The following is a 15729-nucleotide window of genomic DNA, read 5'->3' as shown; positions in this document are numbered from 1 at the left end:
CAAACTCTCAGCCGGTAGTCTACATTTGACATAGAGTTCATATAAAATATATGAAAAGTTTCATCACATTGTTGACTTCAACTTGTCAAAACATAATTTTGTATCTGTTGTTACCGCTAGTTTACACAAGGTTTTCACTAGTGTAAACACCTTGTCGATCACGCGACGGCCAAACTCCCAACTTTCCGACAATGTATTTGAGAGCTTTAGAGCTGCCATATGGATAATTTCCAGGTAAGGATATACCTGGTTATATTTCAAAGCAAACTACCAGACATCTTGTGTTGATAACAAGGTGGAGAGAAGGAGAATTCCGACGCAAGCGAGAGAAGACAAAAGCGCTACAAACGATGCGTCGGACTTGGAGAGAAAAGCTAGCGGAAATTCCAAGAGCTCGGTGATGGAATAGTAGGTGAATTCAATATTAAAAAAGTGAGCAGGGAATGAGAGAACCCTTACACAGTGTAAGATGACCATCGTGGTCATCTTTATTCTTGCGTCGTAGTTGACGCAGGTTATCGCCCAAACGCTTTAGTGCAACTTAAGTAAGGCACACAATACTAATTGCGTAGACTTCTCGCACATACACTGCTTCTAATACCAAAACAAGAAACTGATGAACTTTACTTTTTAAATATAGTCTTTTTAAAATTTTATTTACTGAATATAAAAATGTTCACAAACTTAGAAAATTTAATATATATGTATTTATATATATATATGTGAGCTGCTGAAAACTTTTGCTTCTTGACGAGTTGAATGCGCGAAATTAATTGGCGTCATTCGAAGTGACGTTTATGAAGGTAACCCTCATGGTGAGTGATTGGTGTGGTCAAAAAAATTGACGTGGTTAATATTTAATGATTGATGTTATGGTCACTCAACACTTATCATAAGGGTTGCCTTACATCATCCCCCTTTGGAAAAGAAGAATTGGCCAAATTCTTCTGTCCCAAACGTGATGTATTTTATCTTAATAAAAGTTTAAGACTGTTAAACTAAATTTAAATCTACATCTATGTTTAGATCTAAATTAAAAATGAAATTCTAAAGTCTAATTCTAAAGTAGGACTTAAATTTAATTTTTATAATTAAAAACAATTTTTTTGGTGTTTTAATTCTACTGTATGAATTAAGTTCTTAATTTTTAATGATTGTTTAAATTTATTTGAATTCATTGTCTTTTTTTCAGGTTTGGAAGAAAAACATTTTATTTCTAATTTAACAATAGAGATTAACTTTAAATAATCTTGAATTTAAAAATTTAATTTAATTAATTTTTCTTATTCTATTTTTATGTACTATTTTTTTCTTTTTCGTTTCGTCATCAATTAACGTGACGTTTACGCCGTCAATACCTATTACGGTATACGGACCAATATAGATACTACTATGCTTGTCGCGGGGTTCTTTTTCAAGCAATACCTTGTCAAATACCTTGACAGATATTGGTTGTGAACTTTTGTTATATCCGGTTTGATTTTTTAATTTGTGTTCTGTAACTGTTTTATTCGCTAATTCGTGAGTTTTTTGAAAACGAAATTTAACTTCTTTCGAATAGTTTTCTATGTTATAAATCGGGTCTATTTTATCGGTTTGCAGTTCTTTTGGTAAATTAGCTGCTTTGCCAAAGACTAATTCATATGGTGAGAATTTATTATCGAATACTGTGTTTGTTGTTGTGTTATGAAGAAAAGTGAAATATTTCAAGTAAACATCCCAGTCGGAAAAATTGGGATTTAGAAAAGATCTTAAATATTCATTGAAAACTCTGTGATTTCGCTCTACTGTGCCAAGGGTTTCATGATGGTACGCTGTGGAAAATTTATGTTCTATTTTTAATAGTTTTGTTAACTCTGAAAAAATTTCATTTTTGTATTCGGTACCTAAATCAGTTTTAATCGTCTTCATAATGCCATATATTAGTATGAAATTTTCAAAAATAGCTGATGCGACCGTTTTTGCACTTTTGTCAGGTATCGCAATCGTTACTAAGTATTTGCTGAGATCGCATATAATGGTGACAGCGAACTTGTTACCATTATCGGATTGAGGTAGAGGTCCTATAGTGTCAATGACAACAATGTCGAATGGCTTACATGGTGTTTCGGTTAGGACTAAATTTTCTTTTGTTTTTGGCTTAACCTTATTCAAAAGACATTTTTCGCAGTTTTTAACAAATTTCGCTATATCGCGCGTCATGCCTTTCCAATAATATTTGGTTCTGAGTTTTGCATAAACTTTTTTGCTACCGAAATGTCCTCCTAAAATTGGGTCGGTATGGTAAGTTGTTATTAATTGTTGTTTTTTGTCTTCGTCTGTCACAGTTTCTACGGGTTCGGTTAGGACGATTTCTAAATGTTTTAAAATTTTATTCCCAGTGGTTTTCAGATCTGATATCGAAAAATATTTAAAAAGATTATCATTTTTTTGCAATTCAATTATATTAATATTGCGCTTGCCAGCTTCTTTTTGTAGCTTCAAAAGTAATTCATCTAAATGTATTATTTTGTTAGCACACGCAACCTTAATTAACTCAATCTTTTTGTGTTTTAGATGCGCATTTAATTCAAAATTCGTAATTTTACCACTTTTATCATAATTTATTTGTGATTTTACTCTGGGTATTTTCTTTGAAAATTTGTTTGAAAAATTATCATAAACTTGTAATTTTATGTTTTCTTTTACTTTTTCTTCTTTGAGTATTTCTTGTTGCACTAATTGTTCTTGTTTTGTCTGTGATCTTGTCTGTACTGCTAAGATTGATGTTCCTGAATTTTTTATTTCTTCTATTGTGATGCGAGAGAGTGCATCTGCTCCTACGTTCGTTTTACCTTTTATGTATTCAATAGTGAAGTTGTACTCTGCCAGTTCAAGTCTGATACGTGAAAGTTTTGAAGAGGGATCTTTCATATTGAACAAGTAAACTAATGGACGATGATCGGACTTGACTGTAAAGTGTGTGCCATATATGTATGGTCTGAACTGTTTTATTGCAAAAAATATAGCTAAAAGCTCTAACTCAATTATTGATTTCTTTTGTTCTGAATTATTAAATGATTTGGACGCGAAACAAATTGGTAAGTCAATGCCATCTTTATTTTGACTTAAAATGGCACCACAACCAATTTTTGAAGCGTCGACAGTAATTATAAATTCCTTTTTGAAGTCTGGGTATTGGAGAATTTGAGGAGAAATTAAAGATTTTCGAAGTTTTTCAAATGCTATATCACATGATTGATCCCATTTAAATTCCACTCTTTTCCTGCTAAGTTTATTTAAAGGTGCTGCTATGGAAGCAAAATTTGGTATAAACCTTCTGTAATAATTGGCGAATGCCACGAATCGTCTTACTGCATCTTTATCGGAAGGTTTCGGATATTTCTTTATTGCAATTATTTTGGAATCGTCTGGAAGTAGACCTTTTGACGAACATTTGTGTCCTAGGAAAGTGACTTCTGAACGCATGAAGTTGCATTTTTCGGGATTTAGACGCAAATTAAATTTTTTGCATGTTTGAAAGACTTGTTCTAAATTTTTAAGATGGTGAGCTTCGCTGCACCCAATGACTATAAGATCATCGACATATAAAAAGGCTTGGTTTGGAGAAATTCCTGAAAAGGCAATTGACATCATTCTTGAGAATGAATTCGGAGCTACGTTTAAGCCGAATGGTAAAACTTTCCATCGAAAAGCACCGCGATCAGTGCTGAATGAAGTGATGTCTCTAGAATCTTTATTTAATGGGATTTGGTGAAAACCTGAATACAGATCCAATGTAGAAAAATATTTGGCTCTGCCTAGATTATCAAGAATATCGTCTATTCGTGCAAGTGGGAATTTGTCTGCTATCAATTTTTTGTTTACGGCTCTAAAGTCAACACACATCCTGTAGGATTTCTGTCCATTTGGGTTTTTCTTTGGCACAAGTATCAATGGACTATTATAGTTGGAATAGCTGTGTTCTATAAGATCGTTTTGCAATAAATTATCAACTTGTTTATTAATTTCCTCTCTCTGACAGTATGGTAAACGGTAATTTTTTATGTAAACAGGATTTGTATCTGTCAATCGTAATTTCTGTTCATAAAAGTTGTTAAGTGTCATACGATCGGTCTTTAGTGCAAAAATATCATCATAGTTTAGACATAAATCGAGAAGTTTTGGTTTGGCATAGTTTGGCATTTGTTTTTCTAAAATTGATTTTAATTCCTCTGACCTTTTCGAATCTTTTGAAAGATCATTGATTTTATACACGTTATAGTTGGTGATTTCATCCGTAACTATGTTACAATTTCTTACGTATTTTACCTCGTCAGTGACGTTTAATACCTTTATTATCGGATTGTTAGTGTCAACAATACACTTTGCGGTGAACACACCACTACAAATTTCCTGTGCGTCTATAAAAACTGGATGTTTAGATTTTTTCAGCTTAAATAAGCGATAAACTTCGCATCTAGGAGGAATTATCAATGTATTATCGGTTGTATTATGTAAAATTGAAATTTTATGAATATTTTTGCCAATGCCAATTGTTATGCTCTCGTTTGCATAGTCTATGATGCAATTGTATTTTTTCAAAAAGTCTTTGCCTAAAATACCATCTGACGGTATGTTGAATTTGTCATCTACTACATTTAAAGTATGTGGAATTGAAAAATTTGAATAAAAAAGTTCTGTTTTAATGGTACCCAATGTTGAAACTGTATCTGTCGTAACACCCGTTATATTTATAATATTGTTGTTATTTATAGAAACATTTTGTTTTAAACTTGAAAGTTTTATAATTGATATATCAGCCTGTGTATCTACTAAGAAAGTGCATGTTTTAAAAGAGTCATTGCAATTCAGTTCGATAAAATCTGAGTAGTTCAGGTTTAAACAATAAATTGATTTATTTTGAAAAACGTTATTTAATTCAGATTCTGGTCCCCCAGTGTTCGCTCCTGAGGGCCGTTGGCGTTTAAAGTGCGTACACTAGCATTATTTGTAGTATTTGAACGTCGATTGTTGTTGTTACTGTTGTTATTGCTGTTGTTTCTGTTTACGGGCCTGCTATTGTTATTTCGAAAATTACCATTATTTCGCGAGCCATAATTATTGTTGTTATTATGCCTATAATTGCTATTGTTGTTTCTGTTAAAATTGTTGTTGTACCTCGAAAAGTTGTTCCTATTATATTGATTTGACCTGAAGTTACCTCGAAAACTATTATTTTGCCTGTTATAACGTGATCTAAACGCTAGTACCTGCCTTTCACTTGTTTGGTTATTTTGTTCTACGATCATTTTCGCAACTACATCCTTAGAGTCAGTAAACGTAGTTGACGCTAAAATTGATTTTACTAGGTCTGAGCGAGTGTTAAGCCGACAAACGTTGACGGTTTGTTCGACTGCCATTTCGTGCGCTTTTTCCTGAGTCATTCCTTCTATAACTAATGATCGTTCTAAAGCATCGGAGAGTTCCTCAACACGTTTAGCGAATTCAGTATGATTATTATTAAAAACTTTTAACGATGCAATTTTTCCTGCAACAACTTTTGAGTTGTCAGGTTTTATTCTACCTTTTAATGCATCTTTTATTTGTTGAATTGTTGTTACTTCATTTGGAATTGCCTCACGCGCTTTCCCTTCTAACTTGGATTTTATAAACGAAATGAAAGTATTTGTCAAATTTTCTTCCATCAAATCTTCTATCAAAACTATTTTATCTATAAAGGATGCAAGTGAAAGCGGATCGCCGCTGTAGTTTTCTCTAATTATGGATGCACACATAGTAATAAAAGTTTTCTTTTGCTCTGAAGTCGCCATTGTTGGTTGTTCTTCGCTAATTGTGTCTAAATTATTATTGTGGAGTGAATTGGAAAATCCAGGGAAATCCTCAAGAAAAGATACGTGACTTTTTTTAATAATACTAGCTTTGTAAGCTGAAGTTGTCGATGCGTCGGATAATTCTTCCTCAGTGTCAAAATCCGAACTTGATTCGCTTTCTTGTATTAATTCAGAAAGATCTTTGGGTATTTTTATATTGCAGTTAATTCTAGAAAAACATTTAGTGAGTTGTTCTCTGCACTTTGACAAACTTTCGATTATTGAACTAGGCTTATCTCGATTTTCAAAATATTAATTTACTTGTATTATGATTTGGTTATAGCTTTTAATTAAAGCATCTTCATATTCTATTGATTTTTTCGCTGAGATAGATCGGTTATTTAAAACTCGTTTAGTAACTTTAGTGAAATTAGAGCGTAAATTTTTGAAATTGGAATCAAAATCTGACATTTGACAACTGACATCTGAAAACTTTATTACATTTATTGAAAATGTTTACCTCCGTGGCAGAAAAAATGTTTCATAAAAAAAAAATTCGGAAAAATGTTAAAACTAACGCTGTAGGCACTGTTTATATAAGAATGAATTTGAAACTATTCATTCGCTCAGTAATTGTGGTTTGTAATTTAAAAAAAATTTTTTTTTTGTTTAAAAAATCAGAGAATATTCGAAATATTCAAAATCGATGAGTTAATTGGTAAATGGTAAAGATTCGCATATTCGAAAGGCACTGTATTTAAGACTTATTTTGTAAATGCAAGTGAATGTTGAAATATTTTAACCGCACTGTATTCGTTTAATAATGCAAAGAGAAAAAACTGTTGGGATATTTGAAAGACACTGTATATAATACACAGTTTGAAAAGAGTCGCAAATGTAAGATATGTTGAAATATTTGGAATACACTGTATTCGTGTGATGCTTCGAAGGAATTGTTAACTATTTGAATGGCACTGTATTTGTTGCAAAAAAAATATGTAAATGTTTAGACATCTATGATGCTTAATTTCCGAAGAAATAATTGGAAAAAGAGAAAAGTAAGCTTTCACCGATAAAATAAATTTTCACCATTACTCTGATTGACTGTAACCCGTATATGTTGATATTTAAAGTCAATGAGAATTTTCCAAAATTGATTAGGTTTGAATAACTATCGCAAAATTTTGGCGAAAAGATTTGATATTTTTGGTATTATACATATAAAATTGATGTATAATTTGCGTTTCAAAAAGGTTTTAAAAAAATGTATAAATTTGAAAAAATATTTTTTTCGATTGTATTTATTACGAAGCAGTGTTCGCATTTAAAATAAAAAAATTCCAGTTCCATATTAATGTTCGAAAAAGAAAGAATATAGTAATATATGCGTGATAATATGCATGTGATGGCCGTATATTTGAAATTATATTTAATGTGCATTCGAATTTTTGGCGATATTTGAATGTTTATATGTTTATATTTCAATATAATTGTTTTATGTATGTAAGTAATTTGAAAAATTCAATTTCTTAATTTAATTAGTTTAACATGTTATTGTCTTTAAAGTAGAAAAAGTATGTTGCTACATGCGTAGTAAACAAATGTTTAAGAAAAGTATGTTTATAATCAAAAGTGTCAAATTGTGTTGCTACATGCGAAGGCTACATGTGTATTACGAAAAATTGTTGCTAAGTTTATAGTATACATGTATTTATACTGAGAAAGCCAAACTACCTACGTATGTACAAAGTTAAAATTTTATATACGTATATATTATGGTACTGTACCGCCCTTTTTCTGCTTTGCTTGCTGCCTTTGGTTGTATGCTGCTGAAATTTGTTGTTGTTGGTGTTGTCTTCCGTTGCTGCCGTTACCAAGTGAAGCTTTTCCTATTTGCCTCTCGTTCTTGCTTCTGTCTTTTAGCTTCTTTTGCTTTCTCGAATTTTTGTGGATGAGTAAATGGCTTGGGGTTATATTTAACCGCTATTAACGGTGCTCTGTAAAGGCGTCACTGGTGGTTGTGCTTATCATCACCGTTATGGCATAGTACAGCCAGTTCAAAAAATTTTAACATATATGTGTATGTATGTATGTAACACCACAATTTTCCAATAACTTTCTTTCTTTTTAGTATATTAAATGTATGTATATTTTGGATTTTGTTCCAAAATTTTTGTAAAAGTCCACTTTTAGTTTTAAATTTGGTTTTTATTTACCATTTAAAATTTTTTGAAATTGTATTGGTTTTTGTAATTTATAACTTTTTTTTTTTTTGTAGGTTTTTGAAAATTTTTTGAATTTTTTCTTTTTTTTTTTTGTAGATTTTGAAATTTTATACTTTTTTTTTTTTGTAGTTTTTGGAATTTTATATTTGTTTTGTAGGTTTTGCAATTTTATGATTTTGTATTTTTGAAGTTTTATTAAAAATTGTTAGTAGTCTTTTTGAAATTTTGTAATTTTTTGTAGACTTTTTGTAATTTTGTAGAATTTTTTTTTGTAGTCTTTTTATAATTTTATAACTTTTTTGTATTTTTTTTGAAATTTTATATTTTTTTTTTTTGGAATTTTATATATTTTTGTATTTTTTTTGTAATTTTTCGTAAATTTTTGAAATTATCTTACTTCGAGTAATTTTCTTTTTTTGCATATATTTTATGAATTTTGCAAAAAAAAATTTTCTTCATATTGGCACAACCACCACGCACTTTTTCGTCGCAACCACCACGCACATATTCTTCCAGATTTTATTTTTAATTATGCTGCTTTTGTAGTGCAGGGAATTTTTTCCTTCCCCGACGCCAGTTTTTGCCGCAGGCATGGCCACGGTCGCCATGTAAGACGACCATCGTCACGGTCGCCATGTAAGATGACCATCGTGGTCATCTTTATTCTTGCGTCGTAGTTGACGCAGGTTATCGCCCAAACGCTTTAGCGCAACTTAAGTAAGGCACACAATACTAATTGCGTAGACTTCTCGCACATACACTGCTTCTAATACCAAAACAAGAAACTGATGAACTTTACTTTTTAAATATAGTCTTTTTAAAATTTTATTTACTGAATATAAAAATGTTCACAAACTTAGAAAATTTAATATATATGTATTTATATATATATATGTGAGCTGCTGAAAACTTTTGCTTCTTGACGAGTTGAATGCGCGAAATTAATTGGCGTCATTCGAAGTGACGTTTATGAAGGTAACCCTCATGGTGAGTGATTGGTGTGGTCAAAAAAATTGACGTGGTTAATATTTAATGATTGATGTTATGGTCACTCAACACTTATCATAAGGGTTGCCTTACAACAGTAACGTGCAGCATTAAGAATTGTCCAGCACTCAGAAGCAGTAGTGGAGTAGACAGTGTGCGCTTGGCATGGGCTGTAAGGGGTAAATGTACGCCGAATGAAATTCAAGAGCTATGGTGCCAGCAACCCTCGAATGGCAGCCAAAATGAGGATAAAAGGAAGCTTCAAATAGTGAAATGAGTGAAACAAACACATTAAACTATCAAAAGGGCGCTTGATCGGTCCATTTATATGGCTTCTGGCGTTTAAAACCGGAAACAGCCAACTCAACATATACGTTATCCACATTGTGAAGTTGTTTAATATCACGGTTACCTAAAGGTTAACAAATATTTGCAAACTTGTCGTGTTTTAGGTTTTTTTTTATTTATTATTGCTTTTGAAATTGGATACCAAAATTTGTGGCTCATATATTTTTATTTATTTATTTATTATTTTTCTATTTGGACATTTCATTATTGCTGGACATTTATTGTTTCTTCTCTTTGAGTCGATAAAAATCTGACGCCCACACACACATAGGTAATTAAGTAAGTGTGATATGTAATGCATAACAGGATTAAAGCGATTAGAAGCTCGTGCGCTGTTAGTAGCCAACAAGGCGTCATCTTTATTTATTACATTATAGATTTTCTTATTTGCAGTAAACGCTTCTTATAGTTTGACTGTAAAGAGTTTACTTTCAAGTTCTTTGCTTAATTGTATATGCTAATTTACTTGCAGAGACTCACTTAATGAGCTCAAGCGGTTGTAGTTAATCGGATTTGAAAGTTTTCTTTGCAAAAAAGAAATATTTTTTTCCCTGCAGCATTAGATAATGTAAGCGGTATGTTTTTATCTCAAAATTTATAGTAAACTTCACATATTTTTCAAAACTTTTTATCAAAAAGCGTAAATCATCTTCAAAACTCAATTATCCGCATCTTTCTTTACAAACAAAATTTTCAAATCTTAAGCTCTTTATAAACAGTGCTAATGTAATTTTTTCTTCACTCATTTATCTCTTGGTATTACATTTTCACTTTAAGTTCTTATTAAACAGAAAAACCGCATTTTCTTCAATGACCAAAAAAATCTTCTGCGCTGCTTGTCAAAGTGCCTCAAGTATAAATGAACGAAATATCGCCTAACAGCAAAGTGGATAATTTGATATTTTACCAAAGTGGAGGGCACATACAAACAAATGAGTATATTAGGGTGATCCTCATAAACCAGGTAAAAATTTGTTTACAGTTTCACCTCTTCAGATGATAACATCTGAGTCAAAGTAATCACATATCAATTTTGGTCCTATTTGGATACATTTAAAGTATATCGCAAGATTTCTCAATGGAGATTGAATCGATAGTACTATCTTTGGATATATCACATACATATTTTGGACCCGATTAGAAACGGGTAAGTGGTGTCACACTTTAATTAAAGTTGAGAATATATCGAGTCTTCCTATTTGTCTTAAGGGGCAATCTTAGCTTGGATCATATTGCGACACCCATCCAATCGGGGCCTAAATTTGTATGTGATATTTTTGACTTACGTATTACCATTTGAAGGGATGAGTTTGGAAACTCTTTTATAAGGACCACCCTACAGTATTATACAATATTTTTATTGCTTTAGTTTTTGTGGTTAAAAGCGATTTGCTGGTAAGTCAAGTTGAATGGGGTCAATGCCCGCTTTATTGGCATTGAAGCACAGCATAAAAATATGTGCAGGCATTAACAGCAAACGACAAGATAGGCTGACTGGTCAATGTCTTAAATTCACAAAAATATTTTTAAAGTAGAAAAGGAAAATGGCAAATAGGAAAAAAAATCTTTTTTTTTTTTTTGTATACCATTTAAGCAATTATGAGAAAATTCGTCAAATTAGCGCTGAGGCAATATCGTAAAAAAATATCGTTATTTCCTTTCGTTTACCACTTGAAGAGATTGCACAGGCTGTCGTCCCCCGCCGCACCAAAGAGGCTAGAAATGGGAGGAGCCTAAAGAAATAGTGCGCAAAACAATTTTCAAATGTTAAAGCTTATTTTTACCGGAGAGTAATTGGCTTTGCTAGTGCTGGGAGTGTAATACAAATAATGTGATTACCCAAAGCTACTTACACTTGAGGCCTATATAATATACTCCATCATCTTACCTTCTCTTCTTCCTTTCCCTTATAACCACCTCTCCATCTTTAAAGCCCCTCTAGCGCTCCTCATCGTTATCACCGCAATACTGCATTTATTTTAAATCACATCACACACTTTTTGTCACATATGTATATGAAATATTTCTATATTGCTACTTCGGGCTTGGGACACTCGTAAGCATCAGAGTTGCGAACTTACTGTAATAGCAATATAGGATATATGTATATGCTTTATTATTAGCAATACATCTGTTTCCCTGACTTTACCTCCTCCCATCCCTTTTCTTATCAAGCCCCTCGAGTAATATCGTGCATTCTGGCGCCAAACAAATCTACTTTTCTACTTTTATATGCCTAAATCATATAGAATACGGTACTCGAGCACATTTATTTATTGAATCTGTACAGTAGCTTACGCTTCTGGTTAGATCATACGTAAAAATATACATACAAAGCAGAACGAACGAAAAACTTAACTCAACATTTCGCTTTATATACTCCTAGGTATCTCTGTAGGTTAGGTTAGGTTATGTTTTGAGGGCATTGATGGGAGTTTTTAACACTGCCGGAGGGCGGTATATTTATTTAGCTATATTATTTCTTTTTATTTATTTATTTACTTTTTTTTAATATTATTTCTTAGTGGAGACTTCACAATCAACCTAATTTGTCCATAGCAAGTCTGTTGTCTCAATGTGATATTCTTCGTTTTTTCTTCCTGGTCGTATCACATGCAATTCATTCCCCTTAATATCGCATTGACTAGGGACCTACCAAAGGGAGACATTAAGATGCCTAATGGACGCCAGCGAGCATCGATATCTTTGCCTCACATCCGACTTTACCGTGTTGTATCTATCTTAATGTCTTTAAGGTGGCCTGGCTGTTGGCAAATATCGTTACATTAGTGTTTGTAGCGTATACACATTCCCGGGTTTTTTGCAATTGTGAGCGAGTGAGCGAGTAAAAATAGGCTTTAAATGATAATTCAATAAACACCACAAGTAAAATTCCCATAGGCATTAAGTTTCGTTATCACAAGTTGGCTACCACTTTGGTTTGTGTAATTTTTCGTTTACTTTTCTTTTTATTAAATATTTGCTTTCCTAATCTTCTTAACAAAAACAAATGGACTTTGCTGCCGCAGGCGTAATTCTTCCACATTCTGACACAATTTTCACTTTGTATTAAATTATAGACGTTTCGGTGAATTGATATTTTTAGGAATGTTATTGCGTTCAGCACAAAATTTACTTACTCATTTGATTACATTTATTCTTCTTCTTCCTCTACTCATAATTGTTTACTTGTGTTGTATTGTAATTTCATTACTTCCATCCATGTCTCTTCCTAATCATTTTCACCCTCCTGATTGTTACCGTAATGCGTTTGCTTGATATCTAATATTCTTTCAATGTCAAAGTGTTAATTCAAACCAGGCGCGGTAGCAGGAAGATTTGTAAGAGGAAGACAATGTGAGAAATATGAGCGCCGAATGTATAATAAAGATTAAATTTCGTTAGCTTGATGGCACTCATGGATTAGATGAAGTCAGATACTGATGATAATTAGTTGAATATGATAATAAGTTGATTATATTTAAATTCGAATGGCTATAAAAGCTCAGAGAAGCAGGAATTGTTTCTTAAATTGGACAAATAAGTTGACTTCATGAAAGGCGGTAGAAAGTAAATGATTCACAATTTTATAGTACATATTTTGCTCATTAAATATTTTTACCATTTTTTGCATTTCATTTTTTAAACATATTAAAAGCTTGTAAACAAAAGTAATTCCGTTCCATTTTTAGCATTCGAGTTGGTTATATTGAAATGCAAATCACAGTACATATACAAAATTGTATGTACACTGAAACTTTCTTAAATTAAAAAAAAAAATAATAATAATATATTTTAAATGTTTAAAGAGTTTTTCTAGTCCCCTTAATGAATAAATTTTGAATTTGAATTTTTCTCAGTGGTACAAAATTTTTTGTTGTCAATATGTTAGTATAAATTTGAATATCATACCGAAATGCCTTGACTTCTTCATATGGAAGTGCTTTTTCTTTGCATATTCATATGAAATTCAGGCACTTTCATATGAATCTAATTTATATGTGAAGGCATATAGGAGTGTTATGAAAATTTGTTTTTATATTCAAAGTGTGAATGCCTATTCTTCAGGTCAAAACGAAAACAAAAGTGCCAAAAATGTATAGGGGTTGAGCCGCTGCGGCTATAATACAGTTCTTTAAATGAAAGAAAAGTGTCTATGAATGTGCTCAGCTTCAGCTGTATCACGTGCATTTCTTTAACTTTAAGTGACAAATACAGCAACAAATCCGCATTTAATTCAACTAATTTATTTCCAATATTTAAAAAATCTTTTTCTACTTACTTGGCACTTACCCGTCTAGACGATTTTGGTGAAATCTAGTAAAGCGTGCCAAACATTTAGACTACGTGTCAATTGATGACAACCAGAAATATTCTGTGTAGGTGCATCTTAATCTATTCGAACAGCATGACATAATCGAAGTGAATGCTTTAGTTTTATATTCTGAATATTAAGATATACCGAGAATTCCAAGCAGACGTTCAAGTTTATTCATGAAAACGAAAGTAATCTTTAGCTTCCACGTTATGCTTCACCGCTACGATACTCAGTGATAATCTCAACTCTTTACAAAATACGTCAGCTTAACTACAGCAGAGGATATCATCAATTTAGACATCGTTTGTAAAGTACAACGTTTGTGAAATATGATAAAGGATCAAATGAACTAAAAAGTTGAAGTTTTTCAGTTTAGGCAATTATAGTTCACAGTAATCGAGTATCCGTAAACTAAATATATCCACCTTTTCGATTGGGCTTTTTTGCTCTAATTGTGGTTTCTACGAAATTAGCAGCTTACGGCGATTCTTATTCTGTAGTTAGTTTGCCCATAGGCCAAAGTAATTCAGTAGCGTGGATAGAGTGAAAGCCATCAACAGCTTCCTTTTTCTTTCTGTTGATTCCCTGATATTTGCCACCGGCGGCTTAGCAATGAAACTTCGTTCATCTGTAACTCAGCGATGACTACACGATAAGAAGCTGATAACTCCACGATAATAATGGTCGGTAATGCTTCTTACCGATAAGAAACCGACGAAGCGCTTGTCAAAATGCCCGAATTTATTTGTTTCTGTGAAAGTAATCTCTGTTGTGGTTTAACTTCAACCCCTGACGAGCTCTAGTTATTTAAAAACCGTAGTTCTTTAGACGTATACCTGGGTGTTGACACATCGAATTTCAAGAATACTTTATACTCCCCCTTTTTTCCTTTTTCAATTGCTTTGGTAGTCCGTCATGGAGTTTTATGCAGTTTTACTTCAGTACATCTTGAGGAGCCTCATTACTTACATAAATCGTAGCTATGTGACTAGCAATAAAAGTACAATTTGTGATTATTTCATTCTCACAGTCAATAAAGATATCTAATTTATTAAAATAAACTTAAACACTTAAAGAGATAGGAAAGTTACAAAAAAACCATAAAAATATTGGCCTTAACTACACTCCAAACCGTCAAGATATCGATCTGTTTATTTTATGTGAATTCAAAGTAGAAGCACGCAAAGCTATTCAAGCGTTAATACAAATATCTTAAGCAACGTATACGCCGAGGCGGCTGGCAAAGTGCCATTACATTTGATATAAATCTCAGCGGAGTAAAAAAAAAACTGAAGTATCAACCAAACGGTTCTTCTTCTTACAGCAGTGCGGCAAGTCTTTGTATGTGTGTATTTGTGGTATGGATGTAAGAAGATATCCTAACCGTTTCTTTTGTAGGCGGAAAAGCAAATACTTGTTAGACCTTTTTGCCGGTTTCTTGCACAATGACGTTGACATTGAGCAGCAGAATTGTTGGTAAAGATTTCTGCATAGATGTGTATGAATGTATGTGTGTGTATAGGCGGAAAAAAATGTTGTGCAAATAATACGGTGAGGGTACTGAACTCTTAAGTGGCGGCAATTCAGCGATTTTCAAGTTTTAAAATTGCAATAATAAACAAACATGGACCTTTCTCAAATTCAATCAATAAATAACAAGAGCAGCTAATTTATGAAAGGAAAAAGATAATGAAACTATATGTATCGAAAAATACGATTGTTCACATAAAGCGAGATAAATCTTACTACAAAAGCTATCTTTATTTGTTTGCGTAGATATGAAATTTAATGTCAGCAACAAAATTTTAAATAAGTACGAGCATAGCAAAAAAATAAAAAAAACTAATCAATACACTTAACAAGAAATTATTCTTGTTTAACAAAGATTTTTAGTCCAATCACTGCCAATGATATGCAAATTGAAAACGTACAATTCTGCGTCGTCATATTTGCAGTTAGCCAGCAGAAAACATTGAACAAAAGTAAAAGCAAATAAGCGAGAGATTTGAAAAAAAGTGACAACTTTCGCTGTCACGTT

The 15729-nt window shown here is 32.2% G+C and overlaps 1 protein-coding gene across 2 annotated transcripts in view; it reads left to right on the top strand.

Annotated features, from left to right (window-relative positions):
* rk (rickets) overlaps nt 1–15729 on the top strand; it is a 667150-nt gene that overhangs the window by 552190 nt on the left and 99231 nt on the right. The gene's annotated exons all lie outside the window — the stretch shown is intronic.

This window comes from Eurosta solidaginis, chromosome 2, assembly GCF_040869045.1.
Source record: "Eurosta solidaginis isolate ZX-2024a chromosome 2, ASM4086904v1, whole genome shotgun sequence".
NCBI classification, from domain to species: domain Eukaryota; kingdom Metazoa; phylum Arthropoda; class Insecta; order Diptera; family Tephritidae; genus Eurosta; species Eurosta solidaginis.
Note: the sequence above shows the minus strand (reverse complement) of the source record. Positions and strands in the feature narration are given on the sequence as shown.